This window comes from Myotis nattereri (assembly GCF_964212035.1).
Source record: "Myotis nattereri genome assembly, chromosome: 1".
In the NCBI taxonomy this organism is placed as follows: Eukaryota; Metazoa; Chordata; class Mammalia; order Chiroptera; family Vespertilionidae; genus Myotis; species Myotis nattereri.
The window spans coordinates 138,804,743-138,828,475 of record NC_138075.1 but is presented as its reverse complement, the minus strand read 5'-3'; positions in this window follow the sequence as shown (position 1 = coordinate 138,828,475).

The window sequence follows — 23,733 nt, the reverse complement described above, 5'->3', positions numbered from 1 at the left end:
TCAGTTATTGTTTCTCTTGGCTTTTGCTAACGGTGTCTTATTTCCTTGTGTTCAGCGATTTTTATTTGTGAGCTCATGTTCCTTGGGAAGATTTACTTTTATTTTTATGTGAGGCTTACGTTTAAAATGCCTTCTTTCAGAGAGCATTTGCAATATCCTTGTAAGCACCTGGGACACTATCAACTTGATGCCACTTTAAACTCAAAGTTTGCATCTTTTTATTTCTCCAGCGGTAACCTGGTAAGGTTGGGCATAGGTATTTTGAAGGCAGAATTTTTCTTTTTCCTATTACTCTCAGTTGAAAGCTGAGACAACCAAATATCTCCATCAACTCCCTATGAAATGTGCACTTTTTCACACTAATCCCCCTTTTTGCTTTTTCTCTATGTCTCCCATCTATCCCCCCACTCTGCTATACTTCTAAGCTTTGTCTCTCACCCCTGTGTATGACCATTGAAACCCAGATTCTGGTTCACAAGGAATAGGCAAATGCCCAAGGGTAAATGCCTGTACTTCTGTGGGTCTGAACTTTCATAACATTTCTAATCTTTGCAAGAATTCTTTTATTTTCACAAAAGCTCAGGTATACATAAAAAGTTAAATTTTTTCTTTTATCGTGCATTTTAGCTATCCTAAAGATATTAGAAGGCATTTCATTTAAAGTATAGTGCATTGTATTGTTTAAATGAAAAAAACATAGTGTTAATTTAAGCCAATATATCACCTTTCCAAATTTATTTACATTTTAAAGTTGATTCCTAATTATAAAGAGACAGATTATATTTTAATGTCAGCATCTGTATGGAACTGTGAGGAAATGTATTAGAGAAGAATTCTTGCATGGAAGAGAAAGACACTATACTTCATCAATCAAAATTTATTTTGTAAACATTTATTGTGACCTAGTGTGGTCAGGCTTATATGCTAGCTGCAGTAGGGTATTTAAGAATATAAAGTCATAGTTCTTCATTGCATTAGTAATTACATTTAACATTTCCCAAGGACTCACAATGTGTGTTTTAAATCCTTATTACTCTCAGAGCTTTATGTTCAATTCTCATAACAAATATATGAACTATTTTAGTTACTATGTTATTTTTAAATGAGGAAACTTGGGTAAAAGAGGTTAAATAATTAGGTAACGGATTCAAACCCTTAAAGTCTGAATGCAGAGCTCATATCCTTAACTACTAAATGATATGATATTATATAATACAAGACTACACTATACTATATTATTACATGTAAGAAGCTTAGAGTCTAGTAGAAAATAATAAATAAAAATAATAAAGACAACAAATCAATATTTGCTAAGTGTCATTATAACAGCATAGATAAGAGGATGTGCTGAGATGATCAAAGAAGCTTCATGGCACACTGGAATTTTAGTTGTACTTAAAGCCAACCTCAACTGTGCTCGATTAGATACATAAATTATGGTGCCAAATAATGTGGGGTTTTTTTCTCTTATAATAAATTGTTAATCTCATTTAATGGTACACTAAGAAATACACTGAGCCTATTGGAAAGCTTAAACCTTTATTATCTCTGAAGAATCAAGAAAGCATATCTTGTTTCTTTCCCCCTTGCAAACAGGAAAACAACACTTCCCAGAACACCTTGAAGTTGCATTATAGCCTTAGGACTAGATTCTGTTCTGAAGAATGGGAGCGAAAGTTATGTTGCTATTTCTGGGCCTGGCGATAAACATCCCAAACAATCATATACACTCTCTCCCTTCCGCTGAGATGAGGAAGCTACCAGATGAAAGAAACTATATAAAGCAGAACCCCCCAGAGGAGCCACCTGACTTTTATATAACTATGACATGAGCAATAAATAAATCTTTATTGTTTTAGGCTGCTGAGATTTTTGAGGTTGCTTGTTATAGCAGTGAGTTTGAATTACCCTGATGAACAAAACAGATAAGAATGCAGACGAGCAAAATCATTGCACAGTCCGTGATAGGGTATGTCTTGGGGAATTCAGGAGAGTGTGTCTGTAGTCCTCAGAATTTCCTTGTGCCTCATCATTTCCTAGCTTTTACTCTGTTGGTTTTAGAGCTTTTCAAGAGTGGCAATATTATTTATATAACAAGCAAAAGAAAATGACCCTTGGTTAAAGACAGCTTTGATAACTGTATACTATTTTAAGGTCAACATTCACTATAACAACAATATTATTATAATAGCTAATACTTATTTAGCAATTTGTGTTCATTTTTGTTCTATGTATTTTGTCTTATTTTGTTTAATTTTCAAAAAAATGTAAGATGGGTATGACTGTTACAAATTAGCAGCAGTTCAATGTGATTTTAACACCGCTGAAAAAAATTCTTAGTGCCCCAAATCGGTTTGAGATTCTTAGAAAAAATAGCGCATCTTCATATGTGAAGATATAACTTGGCCATATTTCAACAGCACCGATTTTTCCTAAAGTTTTGAGAATCTTTCCTGAAATACTAAAAAAAACCTTTTTCATTGGACACGCGATTTCTAAATGAAGCTCATGAGTTAGATGCTGTATTGATCTAATGGCAAACTGGTATAATTTATCATGGCCCATATGGGATTATGGGAAATTCTCTCTGTTCATACTTTCTGAATTTCATTGCATAACAGACTAACGATAGGGGAGCTCTCATTTCAGTCTTTTGTTTCCAACAAGCAAATGCATGTAAACAAGCAATTATTTCTGAAGAAGTGTACTTTCTCCTACACTGTTTAGAGGAATGATTTGTTTATTTCAAACTGTAAACTCTATTTTATGCCTATAAAACAAATTACCTTTTGCAAGAATATGAGAACACATAGTTTTTCTAAGTTAGCTAGTAAAAAATGTCTCTATTGCCATAGTGTATTAAATAGGTTATTAAATTCCATTAACTTAAGCACATGCAAGTGCCCCTGGCTTAAGAGAAACAGTTCTACAGGAGCTATTTATCCAAAATCAAAATTGTCTTTTCTTGGTAGCCAGGAAACCAAGAGTCATGACCTTACACGAGGCAGGAAAAAATAAATGAACAAAGCTCAGTTTATATAAAACCATGTCATTAAGTCCGTAGAATGTGTTGGCATCTCACCCACTGCTTCTCAAGAAAATATAAGGATGACATTGTAGGCACATTAGTTTCCCTGTTCTATTCTTCAGTGGGAGGAGTATATTGAATACCCTCAGACAATGACACAGGCCCACATCCCATGGCTAACAGCATTATCTTGGGGCCTGACCCTCAGTTTCACTATGAACACATCCATCTTTTCTTCTACTTTTAGATTCCTCCTTCAGCTTCTTCCTGCACCTCCACTTCCTTCCCCACGTGGCTACCTTTGCTATGGCCCGTGGCCAGGTTTCCCTTCTCTCCTTACATGCCAGTACCAGCTTCTTTCTTTGCCTCATGTGTAGAATTCACTGGACTTATAACTCCTGATTTATCTAAAACGTGATCTCCAAACATAGCAGGACATTCAAGATGCTAAGTGAAGACTGTCTCCACACACAGAGCCACTCAGGTAAGCAGATGGCACAGAGCTTTCGGTCAAATACAGCCAAGTCTTGCTCTTGCAGTAGTTAGGGTCTATAATATCCCTGTGAACACTGAATTAGCAGCTACTTGACCCACTGCTCACAGGGAAAACACAAGGTACATTCATGAGAGCCTCTGGCCACAACATTTTCATCATCTGATCAACGCATAACCTTGTTTTAGTTACATTTCAGTTTAAAGACACCTGTAGTGTGTGTATGCTGAGTCACTCACATGGACCTTGTGGCCAACAGCATTGTAAATCATGCCTGAATGAAGCTTATCTAACACATATTTTTCTCTGTAAGGCCCTTGGTAGTCTTCTTATGCGTAAGACTGCTAGAAAGAACTTTTGCGCTTTGCTTGGGCAAAGCACACTCGTTTGGAAAGGACACTTGTTTGCAGTATGAGCTGAAACAAGGGGGCAGCCTGTCGCCTATTGGACCTCAGCGGGGACTGTGTGTGCATTTCGGACAACTCAAATTCTTCTCCGCTCCGTGTTTTTCTGTGAATGGTTGGTCGGGAAAGCATCACCAGTATTGATTTAGTGTGTAGGTGAATCTGCAAATACAAATAGATGGTGGTGTGTAGGTGAATCTGCAAATACAGAATCCGCGAATAATGCGGATTGACTGTATCTCAGTCATAACAATGTTATGAATTAGAATGCTATCAGTGACCAAAAAAGGTTCCAGCTTTTAAAGTTACATTCTCTACTGACTGAGGCATGTGGAAATCAATAACAGCTTAATCCAGCCGACATTTAAATTTTTGTTAAAACCGCGTTTAAAGCCTTAAATTATTTTGTCTCTACAGGGTACTTCTAAGTTCAGTTCATCATAATGGGCATTACATTCCCCTGAAAGTTCTGACTTTCAAAAAAAATTCCCAGGCCTGCAGAGTTCTAGCCACTAAACATAGATAGAGTTCAGTATTGACTTCTGAGAAGTCCTTAATTCAAAGGCACGGAGGTGGGGTGGGGGGGATTTTCCCCAGGAATCCTGGAGGAAGAGATCCTATCTTACCATCAACACCTCGGTGGTTTCCTATGACTGAGAAACTCCTTTCTTGCTGCTGGCTCCTCATCCTGCCTGATAGCTTTATGCAAAACAACAACTCATTGAGCCTTTGCTTCTTGGGTGAGTTTTAGGAGCATCAAGGAAGCCAGCGAGTGGGTGGCTGTGCCGAGGGTGGGCTTAGAGGAGAGCCTGCTGAGTGGCTTCTTCCAAAGGCCTGTGAGCTGCGGTTTCAAATGGTGAGGTTTAATTTGGAGCCACGGTCCTGTGTTTTCCAGGCCTGGTTTTCTCTTTGGGATTTTCATTGTGACCCGTTTCAATGGGAGTTTAAAACCAGTCCTTTGTGCTGAGGAATCCTGAAATATTCTCACAAGGGCAAGGAGAGCTTTGTCAGGGGCTCCCAGCAGAATGGCACCTGGCACCACCTGTCTGCAGAAACCCCTCAGGGCTGGCTGCTTTAGATCCCAAAATGGAAGAAACTTTCAAAGTGTTTTTCAAGTTGCCTCTGGGTTTTGTTAAATGTGGAAATGGTTCTTTTTTCCTGACTTTTTTTTTTTTTTTTGGTCAAATGAAATGTCACTGTCAATTCTTTCTAAACATAGAATCATGCCATTGGAAGTTGGGGAAAGAAAGCCCACATGAAACATCTACCCAGATGTTACGGGAGAAATGCTGGCTTGGTGAAGCCTTTGTTCTGTGGCAGGGCTGCCATGGTTCTTGCTCAACTTAATGACTGAAAACATACTGACGGACAGTCCACACAGAACCACCAAGTACCAATTACTGAAGAAAGAAGCTGCCTCGCTGAGAGGCGAAGAAGGGCAGAGCATCACAAAGTGAGTTTAAAATTTCTTAAGTAGAGCGCTAAGTTGAGAGTTTCCTTGTCCCTGTAGTTGGTTTCTTTTGCTGCAAGAGAAACTTCTTTGAATCCATTTTCTGCAATGTTAAAACAGAGGCAACCAGCCGTCTGTCCCTTTAGGATGTTGGGGGGTTCATGTGTATGTTTGTCGAAGACCATTGCCCAAGGGAAAGTACCTTCCCAGCACCTGGGGGTCCCAGAGGCCATGTTGCACATGCAATGCTACATGCAAAGCCTTTATTCTTCACCTCCACCCGGCTCGCTAGCTGTGTGGCCCTGGCCTGCTGAGGCCATGTCTCCGCAACTGCAGATTAGGAGTTTATTACTGAAGTGCACTGTTACACTGAATTGTCATAAGGTCTTAAGAAGAGAATGGCTCTCCAGCCTTTCAGTGCTTTGCATTAAAGAAGTGATGATTTCTTATTTCTGCATCACAATCCCATCTTTTGGTCATTCTGCACTTCCCGTGCCTCCCTCCATGGCCAGCTGGAGCCCACATCCCAGGGAGGGAATGTCTGGGATGACAGACACCTCAGGACCAGGAAAACCACTCCAGGCCCAGAAAAACAGTAAAGCATGAGAGAGGGGGAGAAGTTAGCAAAATGCAAGTTTCTTTATTACAATTCAACTGGTTTTAAAGTTTCCATTTCTTTTTAGCAAATGTGTTTTCTTCCTCTCCTGGAACTAAGAACATATGTGCTGCCTAGCAGATGATTTCTGCAACTCTTAAAGTCAGGATTGGAGAAGGCTGACTCACAATTTTTTACACCGCACGTGTGAAATCTTTCGAGACTAGTTGGAGGGGGAAGAGCCACGGGATTTTGGATGACGTTCTCAATTGCTTCAAAAGTAAATCGTAAAAAAGAATCAATTGATTATTTGCTTCTATTTCTGACCATTTTAAACTATTTTTTTTAAGCAGCACCAAGAGATGGGTTGAATAAAATGTAACATTAAAAGAACAGAAAGAAGGTAACCTTTGTCGAGTGGTGTAGTTTTCCAGTCCTAGACCTTGCGCTTGGCTTTGATGCAGGTTTCTCCTGTGACAAGGGCAAAAGCTCCTGGGGATTGCATAGCCACCAAGACTTTAAATTGATTCTAAGCACTGAGTTTTTTAGAGTATACCACGTGCCCTTTTTTTTAAATAAAAGGTTCATACAGTTTAGCTTTCATTAGAACTAAAGTAACAAAGTCTGAGAATCTAGAACAATTTCTGCTGCAATAATAGGGTTGAAGAAATGTTTCTTCAGGTATCTCTGTAACTGATCTGTAACAGATCAAGCAGATGACAGGAGTTCTTTCACTAGATATACAGTCCCTAAAGCTCATGCAGAAAACACCAGATCAAGAACATACCAATGCAATATGTTGTACCAGGTGTCAGAGGTCAAGTCTGACCGCCTATGGATAAGACCCCAACAGGGCACCCACACAGACAAACTCATTCAGTGTCCTGAGTCTTCTTTCAAAGGAAGTATTTTGCACCTATAGAAATTAAACAAGTTCAACAAGGGTCCTTTATTGCTCCTGAAAAGGGCAATAGAGTTGACAAAGTATTTCCCTGAAGTGCTTTCTTCATCACACATTCTAGGGAACACTCTTACTAGCCTGTGTGGTCATTGGCAGTTCTAGAAGCCAGAGCAGGGCTGTGTGGGTGAGCAAAAAAGCAGCTGCAATCACAGATTGAGGTCAGTCTCTGAGAGCAAAGCTCCCCGGCTCAACAAGCAAAAGGGCTCCAAAGACTCCTGCCACAGAGGCCGAAGGAGGAGGCAGGAACCAGAAACACTAACTACAGGCTAAGTGATAGTTCTGCTTCATTCCAGAGCTCAGTTCAAATCCTGGGCTCACCATCTGATTGATGACTGTGTGACCTGAGCAAAGCACTTTGACCTGTGCAGTTCCAACTCCCCGGGTGTCAATGGGGTAAGGACACCTCCTTGTTTCTAGTTGGGAGGATTAAAGATATCACATTGCGTGACACACAGCAGACATTGAATAAATAATAATTATTACTTTGTATCATTGTGATTATCCACAATCCTACTATTGTTGCTGTCATTTGAAACATATTTATTCCATACATTCTAGGGAACTTCTGCAAAGCCTGTTTTTCAAATATATTATCTAGTTGGGCTTTAAAAAAATTCCTGATTCTCTTCTGCTCTGTTTATCAAAGGCCCTCCATAATGCTTACCCAAGGGTAAATCAATTACACAGGATACTGTTCTGCCTTCTATTATTCTTCTTGAACCACATTCCATGTGGTAATGGGCCAATTTCTTTACTTCTTCTCTCCTACTATGTTCCATACTCTAAAAAGATGCCATTTACGTTTTAACTTTTCTTTTGAAAGTAAGCTTTCATCTCTACTGTTTAAAAAAGCTGCTTAAAGTAGTTGCAAATTCTTTCAGTGTTCTCCAAGTCCGATCCATGAAACAAAATAGTAATGGGGGAAACTATTAGTGCTTTTGTCCGAGTCCTCCCGCTGAGCACGATGCCTTGATAATGAAGTATGCAGTCATAAACAGTTGACTCTTTGATCGCTGGCTGCTTGTACAAGTCTAAAGAAAAAGGCATTCCAGTCCACACCACACAAAGAGGAGCACAGGTTATTTATGGGAGCCCACTGACTGCTTTCGCCTGGCTCTTTCAAGATCCAAATACACACAGCATTTTGACTGCCAAACCTCCTCACTCCCCTTGTGGTGTCTAATGGGGCCAGAGTGTAGGAATGTCTGATCTCTGGCTTCTCCCTGGGGTGAGGAAGGTAGCTAGTTTGGCAGAGAGACAGATACAACAGTATTTATAGAGACATTAGAAAATCAACTCCATATGTCTACAGAGGGACATCAGAGCAAATCACTGGGAACTAAGAGGACTCCTGCACTCCCTTCTGAGCCGGTTCAGTTTCTGGGTGAGAGTAAACAGGACCTACTTCCCAGCCCTGAGGCTGCACGGACTCCAGCATCCACAGGCCCTCTTTCATCTGACGGTGTTCCACCCGCACTGTCACTTCAGCCACAGAGGGCAAGCATTGTCTTTGGTTCCTTGAATTCAGAAACTGTTTTGCAAGTCTGACTCCCACCTTATTCATGGAACTTCCTGTGTCACAGTTAGTGTAGGCATGGGACCATGAATTCCCTTTTCAGAGGTTGTTGAAGTTAAGTTTGATGAGTTCTTAGTGATATTGGACCTTGATGTTCATAGGTGATCTGCAGTATGGCTAAGTGTTGATTTACATTGCCCATTAAAGCAAAATTCAAGTTGAATAAAGACTGTGCTAGGACAGGATCTATCTATTATCTTTCCTCTGGATCAAATAGCAAAACTTTACAGAGTGGTGTCAGAATCTGAGGGCTGTATGAGAACCCCTGTAATGGGAGAAAACCCAAAATGGATATCACTTTTATGAGTGTAAAATATCAAACTGATGGATTTATGATCAGAATTTAGGCCAAACGAATACAACTCAAGCCAGGGGACAATTTGGTCATCCCATCATTCCCGACACTCAGGTCCACCTACACAGGATGATCTGGGCAAAGCGAAAGGGCCTCAATGAAACTGGCAAATTTATTTTGCCACTTTTGGGGAATCCTGACTTTGATCAAAGTCACATTACTGGATTAGCCTAAAAGGGACTCTTGGTTTTTATTCAATCTATTCATCACATAGACACAGCATCATCAGAGACTTATACAGGTCCATGTATTATTTGCCAAGTGTTCAAGTTTTTTGAGCATTCTCTTATTCTTTGGTCATTATGATGACTACAAGCCAGAGGCTGGATACAAAGACAAGCCTATAATTAAATATAAAACACTGCCTGGAAATAATTCATATATCTATGGCACTACCTGCAGGCTCAAAGAAAGAAGGGCAAAACAATAAACAAATAAATACATACATAGATACATACATAAATAGTAAAACAGGTGCATATCAGTACAAATAGACATCGGGGACCTCAGACATTTTAGTCCACTGGGTTAAGGGAGGGACATAATAGAAGCCAAGTTGTATAGCTAGCTCTTTAGCTCATAATTCATTCACTCATTTTCTGATTTAATAAAAGGTAAACATTACCTAAAAAGAATATGAGAAGGGGTACTCACAGACAAGCAGGGCAGCCTTTGAGGCGATGGAAGGGGCTCTGAATTGAGGCTCGACCTCTGCCTCCAGGACACAGAGAGCACAGTGCAACCAGTACAAATTCAGGACCTTAGTCTCGCCATCTGAAAAATACAAACAAGAATGTCACTGTTTCCACCAAGTGACTGTTAACTGAGTAACCAAAAATCAAAGTTGGTTGAACAAAGAGTGAAAAAATTTGTATATGATGTGTATGCAGCACAGCATGCTTTGTGAACACACACATACACCTTTGTACAAGATACCCAATCTTAGAGGTTTTAACTCCCAGTTTTCCACAAAATACGATTTGGACACGATGAAGGAAGGTAAACACACTAAACTGCACCGCCCATGAAAACAAGAGCAAGCGTATGCAGTTGGGGTGGAAGGAAATCAGGAGGGGCCACCTGAGCAGCAGAGGCTGGAGGAGAGGCTGACCCATCTCCAGCTCACCTCTCTGCTCCTTTTGTTGGGCACTGGCCAGTCAGCTGCGAGTGCTGTACCACTAGAAGAGATTCCTAGATTCTATTAGCCATACCAAATGGGAAATAACCATGAGACTGAAGACATGAGTTGCCCAACACAAAGATTTTGACATTATGTGGATGAGGCCAAGAGGCACCTCCTCTGTGGAGAAAGATTCCAAGATCATGGAGAAGCCCCATAATGTTGAACTTGACATTGCTACTGTTACAGGATTCCAGGGCAGGAGGAATAGGGAAACTGAGACAGGAAATTTAAAACAAGGCCCGACAGTATGGGCAACGTCAGCCAGCTTATAACTAACAAGCCATTATCTTCCCCAGCCAAGGACACGAGAGCAAATGGTTAAAAAACCTCTCTCAGGAGAGAATGCAGAAAGGGAGGGGAAAGGAGAAAGGAAAAAATGTGTTTTACTCCCTAAGCAGAGAAGCCAGCAGTCTCAAGACTTGGTAAGATAAAGTCCCCAGGTGCTTCTCATGAATTCTGGGAAGGCCACAACAAAGTTAAAAAAAAAAAAAAAGGGGGGGGGGAACCTTGAGAATGAATCTGTACCAAAATGGCCAGCAGAGGAATTTTGAAGCCTATAGACAGGAGGATATGTAACACCGCAGTCCCCCACCCAACCTGCTCTTCAGATTAGCTGAGAGGTCTGTGCTTCATAAGCCAGAAGTACAGGTTTGCTTTTTCAGTAAAGGTGCATGCTTTAATAAATTGGCTTTCACAACACAGTCAAGTTTTCTCGTATAAATTCATTTATAGGAAGAAACAAGGACTGAGGTTGGGAACAGCCCTCTCCTACTGACTCGGGGGCTGTCTGGTAACACCTCTCTGGTGTCGGAGAGTGGCGCCTCCTCCTACAGTCAGCAGATGTGCACACTGCTGGAAGCTGTGGAGAGTTTAGTTGATGTCGGTGAATTGAATGTATACAGAATAGTACAGACCTTTAGAAAATTTCCCTCAGTGGAAGTAATTAGAGGTGGGGAACCTTTTTTCTGACAAGGGCCATTTGGATATTTATAACATCATTCGGGGGCCATACAAAATTATCACCTTAAAAATTAGCCTGCTATATTTGGTGAAACATTTAATTAACTCACTCCTAATGCCTTGGCAGGGCCAGACCAAATGATTCCTCAGCCTTATATGGCCCTCAGGCCAGACGTTCCCCACCCCTGGTTTACATCAACCCTTCTTAAGATCCAGGGAAGCAAATTTCTAAGTGAAAAAAAAAAAAATCATGGATGAAACCATGAAAAAAAAAAGTCATATAAAACAGGGGTCCTCAAACTACGGCCCGCGGGCCACATGCGGCCCGCCGAAAACATTTATCTGGCCAGCTGGGTGTTTTTGCCGCCGCTGTGTGCATAGGAATTTGTTCATAGGTTTTTTTTAAACTATAGTCCGGCCCTCCAACTGTCTGAGGGACAGTGAACTGGCCCCTGTTTAAAAAGTTTGAGGACCCCTGATATAAAACAATTAAAATGTGTCACAGCCCTAACTGGTTTGGCTCAGTGGATAGAGCGTCGGCCTGCAGACTGAAGGATCCCAAGTTTGATTCCAGTCAAGGGCATGTACCTTGGTTGTGGGCACATCCCCAGTAGGGAGTGTGCAGGAGGCAGCTGAATTGATATTTCTCTCTCATCAATGTTTCTAACTCTCTATCCCTCTCCCTTTCTCTCTATAAAAAAATCAATAAAATATATTTTTTAAAAAAATGTGTCACAAACACATTACCCAATGTTTACCCTAAAATAGCCTAAAATTTGAACTGTGCCACAATCAAAATATATTGCAAATGTATTATTGGGTTTGATTCTGAAATAGTCACATTATTAAACTTTTAAAATATTGGCTATATTCATACAATATTGATTATTTCTTGTACTGAGTTCAGTTAGTTATGAATGCAATTACAGTGAAGACTAATGCCCCCAGCTATGCTAATCTATATTCCAGGTTTAATGCTGATTCTATGACTACTTCACTGTGAGACTATGCACATTCCTATTTGCTCTGGTTTCTTCCTTCGCTTAATGCTGTGACAACTTTTCCTCCATTCACCACACTAAGTTAGGCTGGCTATTGAATGACACAAACATTATGAAATGACGAAAATTGAAAGTCACTATATCATCTACATGGCACTTTAATAAGGCACTCTACTAAGCCCATTAATATTACTTTTAATCCTAACATCAACTCCCCGAGAAAGCTAAAATCAATCTCTATTACTCAAAAGGAAAGAGTCTCCAGATTAAAAATTATGTTTTTAGCAAGTAGTAGACTCAGGATTTGAACCCAGATAGTCTAACTTTAAAGTCTGGGACCCTTCTACTTACATAAATCATCAACCATGCCAAGGAATGATTATTTTACTAAATAAAATATTTTGGGCACAGCTCCTTGATTGTTTTGTTAATAATAAAGGCAATAAATAGCTTACACTGCGTGCAAAGCATTGCTCCCAACACATTAGGTCATGGAATCATCATGACAACCCTCCGAGGGGGGCATTATTAGCTTCATGTTACAGATGAGCATGCTGAAGCCTGCAGAGGTTAAATAAATTGTCCAAGAATCGCCTTGTAAGTGGCAGAGCCTGATCCCAAACCCATGTCAGCCTCACACCATAGTCCATTCTGCCAATGGCTACTCTGTTTCTGTATGTGTAATAGCTAGTGATTCTGTGTGAATACATTTACTGCTTTGGACAAAAAGTCCAAAGCTGTTCTGCCATCTGCTGCTTTTCCTTGAGTCCCATCATCCAACCACCTATTCTGGCCTCTCCCCTCACCACATCAGCTTCCCAATCACATCTAGTTCTGAGGTTTACAGCCTACCTGCCTGCAGGATTGGCCCAATTCCATTCCTGTTCCAAACATCTGTGTAAGTCCTCTCTGTTCCTCTTCCCAAAATCTTTGCCCCTATGGTTGCCATTTCACTCTCTTCTTTCCCCTTTCTACTTGTATTACCAAACATGAGAGAAAAGAAGGTCAATATGTGAATACTGTCCATGAGAAATCAGGCAAATTGTGTGTGCAAAGAACAGATAATGCAACAGGAAGGGGATATACATCCTGAATTATTTGTTGGTCACTGGGTTTTGTTAATAAGTAATAATAATAATAATAATAACAATATAATGACAATAACAATAACAATAATAAAATCCATTGCTTGGATAGCTTTGTAGAAAAGTTTTCTAAGGTCAAATCCAGTGAATTAGAATTAATTAGGATAGGTAATTAAAAAGCATATTATGCTATATTTTCAAATATATATAATTGTATTACTTTTACAAAGAATAACTTCAGTTACACTACTAAAAATGGGCAAGTATAAGTCCTTAAATGAGTACCTTAAAAATTAAAAAGTAAAGGAATATATATATATATTTTCATTTTAAACAAGAAGTTTATTTAAACAACAAGGCACTTGACCTGAAGGGAAAACTATCTAAGATTCATTTCATTTATCCCTACTTAAAAGCATATTGACCTACATGTAACAGCAATCTGTCTTTAAGTAGGGATAGGAATAGGGAAGCTGAGATTTTAACTCCCAGTTTTCCACAAAATATGATTTGGATAAAAAAAAAAAGTTATAGAATTGTCCTTGGTTTTACAATAATAAATGAAAAACATTAAAATTCTCCAATCAAACAAGGTATGCAAGAATTTTTATGTTCTTTTTTTTTTTTTTGTTAACAGTGAGAGCAAAATAATTTACTGGAATATAAAGATAAGAGCTGGATGAGCATGCCATTAATGGAGAAAATACTGGTTTTCACAGAACCAGTATTTTTCCCATCCCATCTCCATTTGATGTCAATCAGAACATACCATTGTTCATTTAGTTTAAAAAATGCAAATGCAAGTGCTTGTGCACATACATCAGTTACTTTATGTACAATACTAGAGGCCCGGAGGGGGGTGTGGTGGGTGGAGGCCCTCAGTCCGGCCTGTGCCCTTTAGCAGTCTGGGAGCGGGATGTCCGAGTTAGGGGGAGGGCCTAAGCTGCAGTGGGACATCCTTAGCGCTGCCTCAGAGGTGGGAGAGGCTCCCGCCACCACCACTGCACTCTCCAGCCGTGAGCCCAGCTTGTGGCTGAGTGGCACTCCCTGCCCTGAGCATCTGCCCCCTAGTGGTCAGTTCACCTCATAGCGCCTGGTCGTTCTGCCGTTGGGTCTATTTGCATATTACCCTTTTATTATATAGGCTAAAGGAATGGGGAAGGGGAAAATGAAAGAAAACTATATTATAGCAGTCGGAAGTGTTGAAACCCAATTGCAGTTTTCTAACTGAGAATGTCTTCTTGGTCTGGAGGCACAGAGTTCTGGAGTAAAGTAGCAGGTTCCCTTTTTAGTAGACCCCCTCCTGTCCGCTGCTGGACACATCAATTGTATCTTCTTCCTCCATTTCCAACTGTGCAGGTGTGTCTGTTTCATTGATTGGCTGCCCATAAAATGGGAATCTGATCTGCCTCATGACAAACCCTGTGGTTCACAATAGGCTTTCTTTAGTTTCCCCAGTGGTGTATGCCTCTTAATCTTAAACTGCACCACAGAGCCATCCTGCCCCGCCACCTTCAAATTAATGTGATCGTTGTTCTCAGTGTTGACTCTTTCCTTGGGCTTTGCATAGGCTATGGCGAGCGCCGGAGTCTCCTCAGCTGCCGCGTCACGAAAGAGGTACCAGCTCCAAACCAAATTACACACAAGAAGCACCAGGGGTGGCAGCAGTGGAGGTGGGAGAGTTAATCGGATATCTTAAAAGTACTTGCTGTTATCTGAAAATCTTATCTTCAAATAAAATAAAAAGGCCCCTAAAATATTGTGAACATTGTGACACAGCTGGTAAGATTCTGGAAGAGAGAGTTAAATTTAACTTATAAATGTTAACTTTAAACCAGCTGAACTCCAAATTATTTCAAAATTTAAAGACTTTGAGATAAGAAGGATATAAAAACTGACTCTGAATGAATGAAATGTTACTGTTGGACTACTGCAAGTTACCATCAGTAGCAGAATTATGGAAAACATCCTGTGATTCAAAGTGACATATTAATCATCAAATAGTTATCATGTGCCAACACAATCTTTATAAGAAAAGCAACTGTGGAAGCTTGCCCCTGTTTGCAACAGAATTTCTCCTCCAGTCCACTGGTTACCGATCAAATTTTCTCATTTGAGAAATCCAAACTGGCTGTACAGCTAGACAGAATACACAAATGTAAGATGCGATTTCTCCTACCAGTAAATGTGAAATATTTGATGACCTTCAGAGTTAAAGAAATACTATTTTAAAAGTCTGAAGGGCAGGGGTTTTATTAATGTAGTTCCTATTAAACAAGGCATTTAAACTCTTTGCTAGTCATTGCTGGTTTAATCGGAAGCAAGGGATATTGGGAGCTAAAGAAGTGACATCATCCCCCATAACATGCATGTGGGATTCCTCGATGCCTGATGCCAACGGTATATAAAGATATGCTTTTACTGAGCTGGATTCAAAAAGTATACAATGCTAGATATTATTGCAGTATATTAACTATGCTTTACAACAATGTTATGAGCGCTAGGGTAATCTTAATAAATCAGCAGAGGAGACATGGAATTTTTATTAGCCAGAGTCTTCTCATACATTTTCCGTGTATAGAGGAGGGGAGGTCGTGGGGGTAGCTGTCCAAAATTCAAGGCCCCTTCCTCTTGCTGGGAAATTCTCTCCAGTGTACAGGCTCATTGAGTAAACCTGTCCGCTCATCCTTCAATCCAAAGGAGCTGAAGGGGTCAGATCTTCCTCAGGTCTCTTCCTCTCCTTCCACCCATCACTCTCAGCAGACCTGGAAGCTAGGGTCCAGGCAGGTGACCTGGGCCCCTCTCTAAAGCCCAAAGGAAAGTCTCAGAGACGATGGGATAGTTAACATAGTGGCAGTGGCACAGGATGGCAGCGGCCTTGCCCTGGTCACATGGCTCCTGCTCCTCCAATGTCAGAGCCCACCTAGCTCTGCCCTTGGTCCACGCCTCGCCTCAGCGGCTCAAAGTCTGTGAGCCCTCAGTTTCCCAGCCCAGGTCAGCTCTGTCTGTTGCAATTAGGCTCTCTCCCCAGAGCAAATGCACAGCCTTCATCGTGCTCATTAGAACCTTTCTGTTCAAATCAACCAACTGATTAAAACAGAGCAAACACTACCAAATACACATACAACGATGCAACCCACTTTATCTGTATCCTCATTTTAAGATGCAATGCAGTGTTTCTTATCAACTGTTTAATATTAGTAGCCAGAGAAAAGTGACAATACACTGTAACTTAATCAATGTTTCCCTTTTCTTTTCCACTTATTTCTAGAGTCTAAATAAGGAACCCTAGTCAAACCTTGAATCTTGAACTCCCACTCAGCTCTGAATTGTTTTTAAGTAGTAAACATTTCCAATAGGACTCATGCTTGTGTTTTTGCTTACAGAAAGCCCTCTACTTATTTTTTGTAGAACTGCAGGATCATTGAGGCCTTTTATAAGGGTCCATTTCCCAGCTAATTCTTCCCTATTGTTCAGAATTATATTCAGAGCGCACTGTCATGGAATCCTAGCTGGCCTTTCAACTGTATCAAACATGGTTGGAAGACTGAAGAGTATGAGCAAACAGCCTTAGGTCTGTCCTAAGGCAAGTCTTCCTCGGGCTGTTGGCCCCTGTGCTTGTGTGAAACACATGGAATGCTCTACCGGGATCAGAGGGCTCTCCTGCCACCTGCCTCCCATGCATGCAATTGGCACAGGGAGGAAGGGAGTCATAGGAAAGAGAAACAGGGTCATGGAAACTGGCTCGAGGGTTAGGTAGGGGGTGGTGTGGGACCACTGATGCCTGAAGTTATGGATTGAGATCGGGTCATCTCTTGGGGTTCTTTTCTGCATTGAGGTCTGATTTTATTGAATTAACATTTTAAAAAGAAAGGTATTCTAGGATAGGGCCGGACGGCAAAGAACATGAAAGTCAGGAAGTGGATCACAAAGGGAGAAAAGCACCAGGGAAAGGACATTTGTTTGAAGACTTGGGTAAGGTGAAAGCTTTAAAAAAATACTAATGAACTTCCTCATGTTTGAAGGCAAAGAAGAAAAAGTCAATGGAGGGTAAAATTGAAAATAGTTGAAAGTTTCTGGGGAGAATTGGCATGGACAGTTCTAAAAAAAAAAATGAAAGCACCACCCACTCCTCTCCTTCCTCCTGGCTTCAGGGTGCCATGGACCAAACCAGTCAGTGTCCACAAGAGGGGTCACTCCAGGTATAGGCATGGCTTTCCCCTCCTCCATCCTCCACCAGTCCCTGTATCACCTTGTTATCATATCGGCCCTGGGGGAAGAGAGAGGCAGGAAGGAGAAATAGGGCCCCAGCAACAGGTTCTCTGTAAGAAAACACGTGGCCACTGAGGCCTGAGCCTTTAATTCCCTCGAGAACGCCACAAAACGCTCAGTGCAGGCCTGTGAAGTCGGCGAACAGGTACCTGGGATTAGATGTAAAGTGTATGTTTGACTTCTGAGGAAGAAAATGAATTGTCACTGTAGAAAAGATTTCATATAGAAAATATTATCCCGAAGCCTGCCAGCTTGAGCCTCTCCCTTATAACTACCTACCACAGATTATTTTTGTAATAAAAATGAGCTCCCAGAACAAACTAATTACATGGGAGAACAGCTTACACTTTACTGCAATTTCCACAATGAATTTTTTTCATCAAATATGAGTTAGCCAAAGTAATTATAAAAAATGATTAGCAGAGCTCTTTATTGAATACAGATCCAAGTCATTAAAAAAAATAAACCATTTCTTTTGAAAATGGCTTTAAATCTACATTTTCTTCCGAGCAATAATCTATTTGCCCTTCAACAGTGCCTTTTTGGGGACATGGGATATTCTGAGAGAATATAACTCTTCTGAAATACTGCCAAGTTCTTTTTTCATGATGGAACTTTCTGCAAATTGGTAGAGAAAGTCGTGAAATGTGGCTGCTGCTTCTTCCTAAAAGTGCACTGAAGAAAAAAACCACCAAATTCCCAATACAACTCATCTATAGGTCAGGGATTCGCTTCTCAATTTGAAAAAGCTTAGAACACTCAGCTGTGCTGTTTGCAATTCTCAAGTTACACCAGACTTCTAAGAAATAACAGTAGGTTTTGAAGGCTTTTGAATCCACTCTTTATACCTTTACATTTTAAAATATTTTGGAAGCTTAGCAGTAAACAAGAATAAAATCCTTCTGACTGAAATTGCATTCTCCCATGTGATCTATTTAGATTTAGTTGGAAATTCCACAATCTAAGTACATAAACTAGCATCACTCTTCATTCTTTTGTATTCTGGACACTCAAGCTTATAGCAAAATTTGACTGCTAAAAAAAATCCCCCCAAAACAACAAAGATGAAAGTTAAAATTTTCTTTTTGAATGTATTAAATTTTAATTTCATGTGCAAATTGAGGTATAGTTGGTTAGAATTACTTCCTATTATTTCATGATTATTTTATTATTTCGATCTTCATGGAAAATGTAGTTTCTAAGCACTTTAGTGTGGCTATTAGCAGTTTCAGTTGATTTCCCCCCTACATTTCTTTGTACAAACATTATTGTGTGGCTACTTTGTGTCAGGCACCGTGCCAGTTATTGGGTATATAATGAAAAAGAAAATAGCCTACTATATCCCAAGAAACCCGAAACACCAATCAGAAAGGATATATGCACCCTTATGTTAATAGCAGCACAATTTACCATAGCTAAGATTTGGAAACAGCCTAAGTGCCCATCAGCAGATGAGTGAATTAAAAATCTGTGGTATATCTACACAATGGAATACTACACTGCTATAAAAAAGAAGCAACTTTTACCATTTGCAAGAGCATGGATGGAACTGGAGAGCATTATACTAAGCGAAATAAGTTACTCAGAGAAAGATAAATATCACATGATCTCAGTCATTTGCGGAATATAATGACCAACATAATTTGATGAACAAGAATAGATCTAGAAACAAATGGCAAAGTGCGGGGGAGAGTTAGAGAGCAACCAAAGGACTTGTACACATGCATGTTAGCGTAACCAATGGACACAGACACTGGGGCAGTGGGGGCTTGCCTAGGGTGGGACTGGCTTGGGGAGGGGGGGTCAAGCGGGGAAAAAGGAGACATATGTAAAACTTTGGATAATAAATAAATTTAAAAAAAGAAAAAGAAGCCGAAACCGGTTTGGCTCAGTGGATAGAGCGTCGGCCTGCGGACTGAAAGGTCCCAGGTTCGATTCCGGTCAAGGGCATGTACCTGGGTTGCGGGCACATCCCCGGTGGGAGATGTGCAGGAAGCAGCTGATCGATGTTTCTCTCTCATCGATGTTTCTAACTCTCTATCTCTCTCCCTTCCTCTCTGTAAAAAAATCAATAAAATATTTAAAAGAATTTTTTTTTAAAAAAAGAAAGAAAATAGCCCGATTCCTGCTTTTATGCTACTATCTAGTGAGGAGAAATTCATCTCCAGAGGTCTGGTCCAATGCTCTCGTTCTCTTGTAGACTTTACTTCCGACATAATACAGCCCCCAAATCCGACACCTTTCCCATCACTCTGCGGCAAAAGGGGCAAACACAACTGCAGTCACTTGACTTTACCAGTCCTTGCTCCTGATGAACATAAAGGTAAGGCACTTTCAAGGCTTTGATCTGACTGTGCCTCTGCTTCCCATAAAGGCAAGAAGAGCTGGGTGACGTTCTGCGAGCTTCTGAACATATTCAGAGGCTGGGTGTAGGTTAAAGAGGGAGGCAGAGGGCTCTTCTATGAAACAGGACACATGCCCTTTGCCAGGGGTTTGCACCAGTCTTGCAATACAAAAAATATTCCCCTTGTTTGTGCCATTAATCACAGCCTCCCGGTGGCATGCACCATTTTATTACTTCTAGTTTACTGCAGAGAAATAAGAATCAAGAGGTTAAGGGACTTTTCCAAAGCCAATAATAGATCTGGACCCAAGATGCACACTCAACCTTATGCTTAACCTTGTCAAAAAACCAGGGTCCAATTTTGCTGTTCAACTAATTAGAAGTTAGGCACATTAGGTAAGGAAGCAGCACCTTGTTCATAAGAGTCATTATTTCGGGGGAGAGAAAATGGCGGAGGTTTAGACAGACGTGTCGGTGCCTTGTCCCGGAGCAGATAAGGGCGGGCAGCTGAAACGGGTAGCATACAGCCCGAATAAGCAGAGGAGATTCAGCTGAGACAGTCTGCAGCCAGGAAAGACAGAGAAATCCTAGATAAAGGGAACGGTTAGAGGCTGAGGCTGAAACCTCTCCAGGTGCGCCGGCACAGCCGCGGAGACCGTGCCATCTTGGGTGACTGTCGCCGGCATCCAGAGACCAGCTACTAACCCGGCAACAACGGCTCTCAAGCAGCGCGACTACGTGAACTCAGAGGAACTCTGCTTCTCCCCACAGAAAGGTTAGACTTTCCCCAAAGGTGCGGTTTGCAGTTTAGGTTGGAGAGTGGAACGCGCGCAGGGGGGTGGGGGCTCTGCGCCCCACAAAGACCGCGGCCGTTGGAGCCAGCGTGACCCACGAGTGTGGAAGGGCACCCCCAGGGCTGCTGGCAGAAGGGAACGCTGTAAATAAGCCCACAGTTGGACGGGACACAAACGGGCAGCCTCAGATTACGCCAGTTTGCCAGCTACTCGGTGCCAGGAGCCAGAGCGCGCGCAGAGACTTCGCGCAGATTTGGAAGGTGAAGCGTTGCGAGTACGCACAACTTCCCAGGCTCTTAAATCTGTGCGTTTGATTGTTGAACCCAGTGCAAGGGACTACCCAGTTGGGGTCAGTCACAGAGCTTGTAAGGGAAGGCTGTTTTGGGGGAGCCTGGGAAACAGAGCGGGGAGTGACTACTGGAAAACCAGCTCTGGGCGGAGGACATTCCCAGACCAGCTTCCGGTACAATAGAGAACACCTGGTCAGAGAGGTCCTATACCCTCGGAGGTCAATCCCGACGCACTGCCACCCAGAGGCAGAGCCATGAACTGACTCTTCTGTAAATACAGATAAGGGCTGTCTGGGAAACCAATGTAGCCTGCCTTAAAATCAGGACTGTGGCTTACAACACAGAGGAACAGTGTATCAGAGGAAAATTCAACATTCTCCTGAATACCTGGTGTGCCAAAAAGAGGAGCAGAAGATCTGAAGCACCTTCATTACAGCCCATTTTTTTTAATTATTTTTTTTAATTATTGTTTCACCTTTTAACTAAGAAACCATTTATTTTCTTTTTTCATCACCTGATATTACCCTTTTAATTACTACATTTTTATTTTTAACCAGTATTATTACTGCTGCCATTTTACCATTTTTTTTTTAAGTGTCATTTTATTTTCTCTTTATTTTATTTTGGGACTAAGGTTCTCCATTCTATTTTCATCATTCCTTTAGCATCATTTTCCTCTACCTCAATTGTGCTGCTGTGCTAAAACTCTCTTCCCCACTTTTCCCCTTTTGCTGTCCTGTTTCTCTTACCCTATTCCTGCTTTAGATTTTTCCTATTCTTCATACGCCCTGTCTAAATTTCACCCTACTTATATATCCCTTTTCCAATCACCTGCTCTAAATCCTTATCCACCTCTCCCTTATCTTTCTTCACTATCCAAATTTTTTATTCTCTCCTTTTCTCTATTGTTCTGTTGTTGCTTGCTCGATTGTTGAGTATATTGTGTTTTTTTTTTCTTTTCTTTTCTTTAAGGATTGTATGTGAGGTTGTTCTGCTTTTTCTTTTTCTTTTTCTGTCTCCCATTCCCCCTCCCCACCCCACCCCCGGCCAGTTATTTTTGTGCTTCTGCTTTCCCTTGCCTCACTTGATATTATTGGCTGTTTGTAGTTTGTATTCACTCCAGAGATCCGTTGCTGGAATTTGTTGGGATTAGTGGCGGTTCTATCGGAGTTTTCTCCTCATATGAATAGTCTCCTCCCCTCTTCTACTTCATTCTATTTTTCTTTTTTTTTCTTTTTCTTCTTTTTTTTTTTCTCTTTTTTCTGTTTTTCTCTCTATCTTTTTCTCTTCTTTCTTCCTTACCCCCCAACTCTCTTAGCTTGGGTGGCCATCTTTATTTGGGGTTATTAATACCGTAATTCATTTGTGTTCAGTGCCTGGTACGTTGTGCCTTGTTGTGTTGTATTTTGTGCCTTTAAATCAACGCAGCAGATCCAAGCAACAGCGGCCTCCTGATCTCCACACGCTCTGTCTGAGGAACAGCTGCTGTGGGTGAAGCCTCCCTCCACCAGCCAGAAGAGCCACAACAGCTGTGAAAAGCAACCATCAGAAGACCCGCTAACAACAGAGGAGCAGCTGCTACCACAACCGCCCAAGGAGCAACCACAGCCCGAGGAGCCACTGCCACCTAGGGAGCAGCCACTGAACGACTCAATATCTATATACGTCAGTGAGATCAAACATGGGTAGACAAAGAAATCCCCAAAGGAAAGAAAAGGAGGACTCACCAGAAAAGCAGCTAAGTGATACAGAGGCATACAACATGACAGAAAAAGAATTCAGAATAAGGGTCCTAGAGTGCATACACCGGATGGAGGAAAAAATCGACAACTTATCCAAGAAGCAAGAAGAAACAGATGAAAAAATCGACAACTTAACTAAGACCCAAGAAGAAATGAAGTGCGATATAGCTGCAATAAAGAACACCATTGAAAGTATCAACAGTAGACTAGGAGAAGCGGAAGACCGAATTAGTGAATTAGAAGACAGGGAAGCAAAACACACCCAAACTGTACTTCAGTTGGAGAAAAAAATTAAAAGACAGGAGGAGAGCCTAAGGGAGCTTTGGGACAACATGAAACAAAACAACATACGAGTAATAGGGGTGCCAGAACAACAGAAAGAGGAACAAGGATTAGAAAACCTATTGGAAGAAATAATATCAGAAAACTTCCCTGAGGTGGGGAAGAAAAAAGTCACACAAGCCCAGAGAGTCCCAAGCAAGGTGAACCCGAAAAGACCCACACCAAGACACATCATAATTACCATGGCAAATGTTCAGGACAAAGAGAGAAGAATCTTACAGGCTGCAAGAGAGAGACGGAAAGTTACATACAAGGGATCTCCCATTAGATTATCAAATGATTTCTCAACAGAAACACATCAGGCCAGAAAAGAATGGACGGAAATTTACAAAGTGATGCAAAGCAAAGGACTGAATCCAAGAATACTCTATCCAGCAAGGCTATCATTCAAAATTGAAGGGGAAATAAGAAGCTTCACAGACAAAAAAAGGCTAAGGGAGTTTATCACCACCAAGCCAGCAATGCAAGAAATGCTAAAGGGACTGGTGTAAAAAGAAGAAATAAAAATCCCAGAAAGAAAACAGCCACACACACAAAAAAAGAAATGGCTACAAACAAGTACCTTTCAATAATAACTTTAAATGTAAACGGGCTAAATGCTCCAACCAAAAGATATCGAGTGGCTGAATGGATAAAAAATCATGACCCATACATTTGCTGTCTACAAGAGACCCACCTCATTAGAAAGGACTCACACAGACTGAAAGTGAAGGGATGGAAAAATATCTTTCAGGCTAATGGAAAAGAAAAGAAAGCTGGGGTAGCAATACTTATATCGGACAAAATAGACCTCAAAGTGAAGGCCATAACAAGAGATACGGAAGGCCACTTCATAATACTAAAAGGATCAATACAACA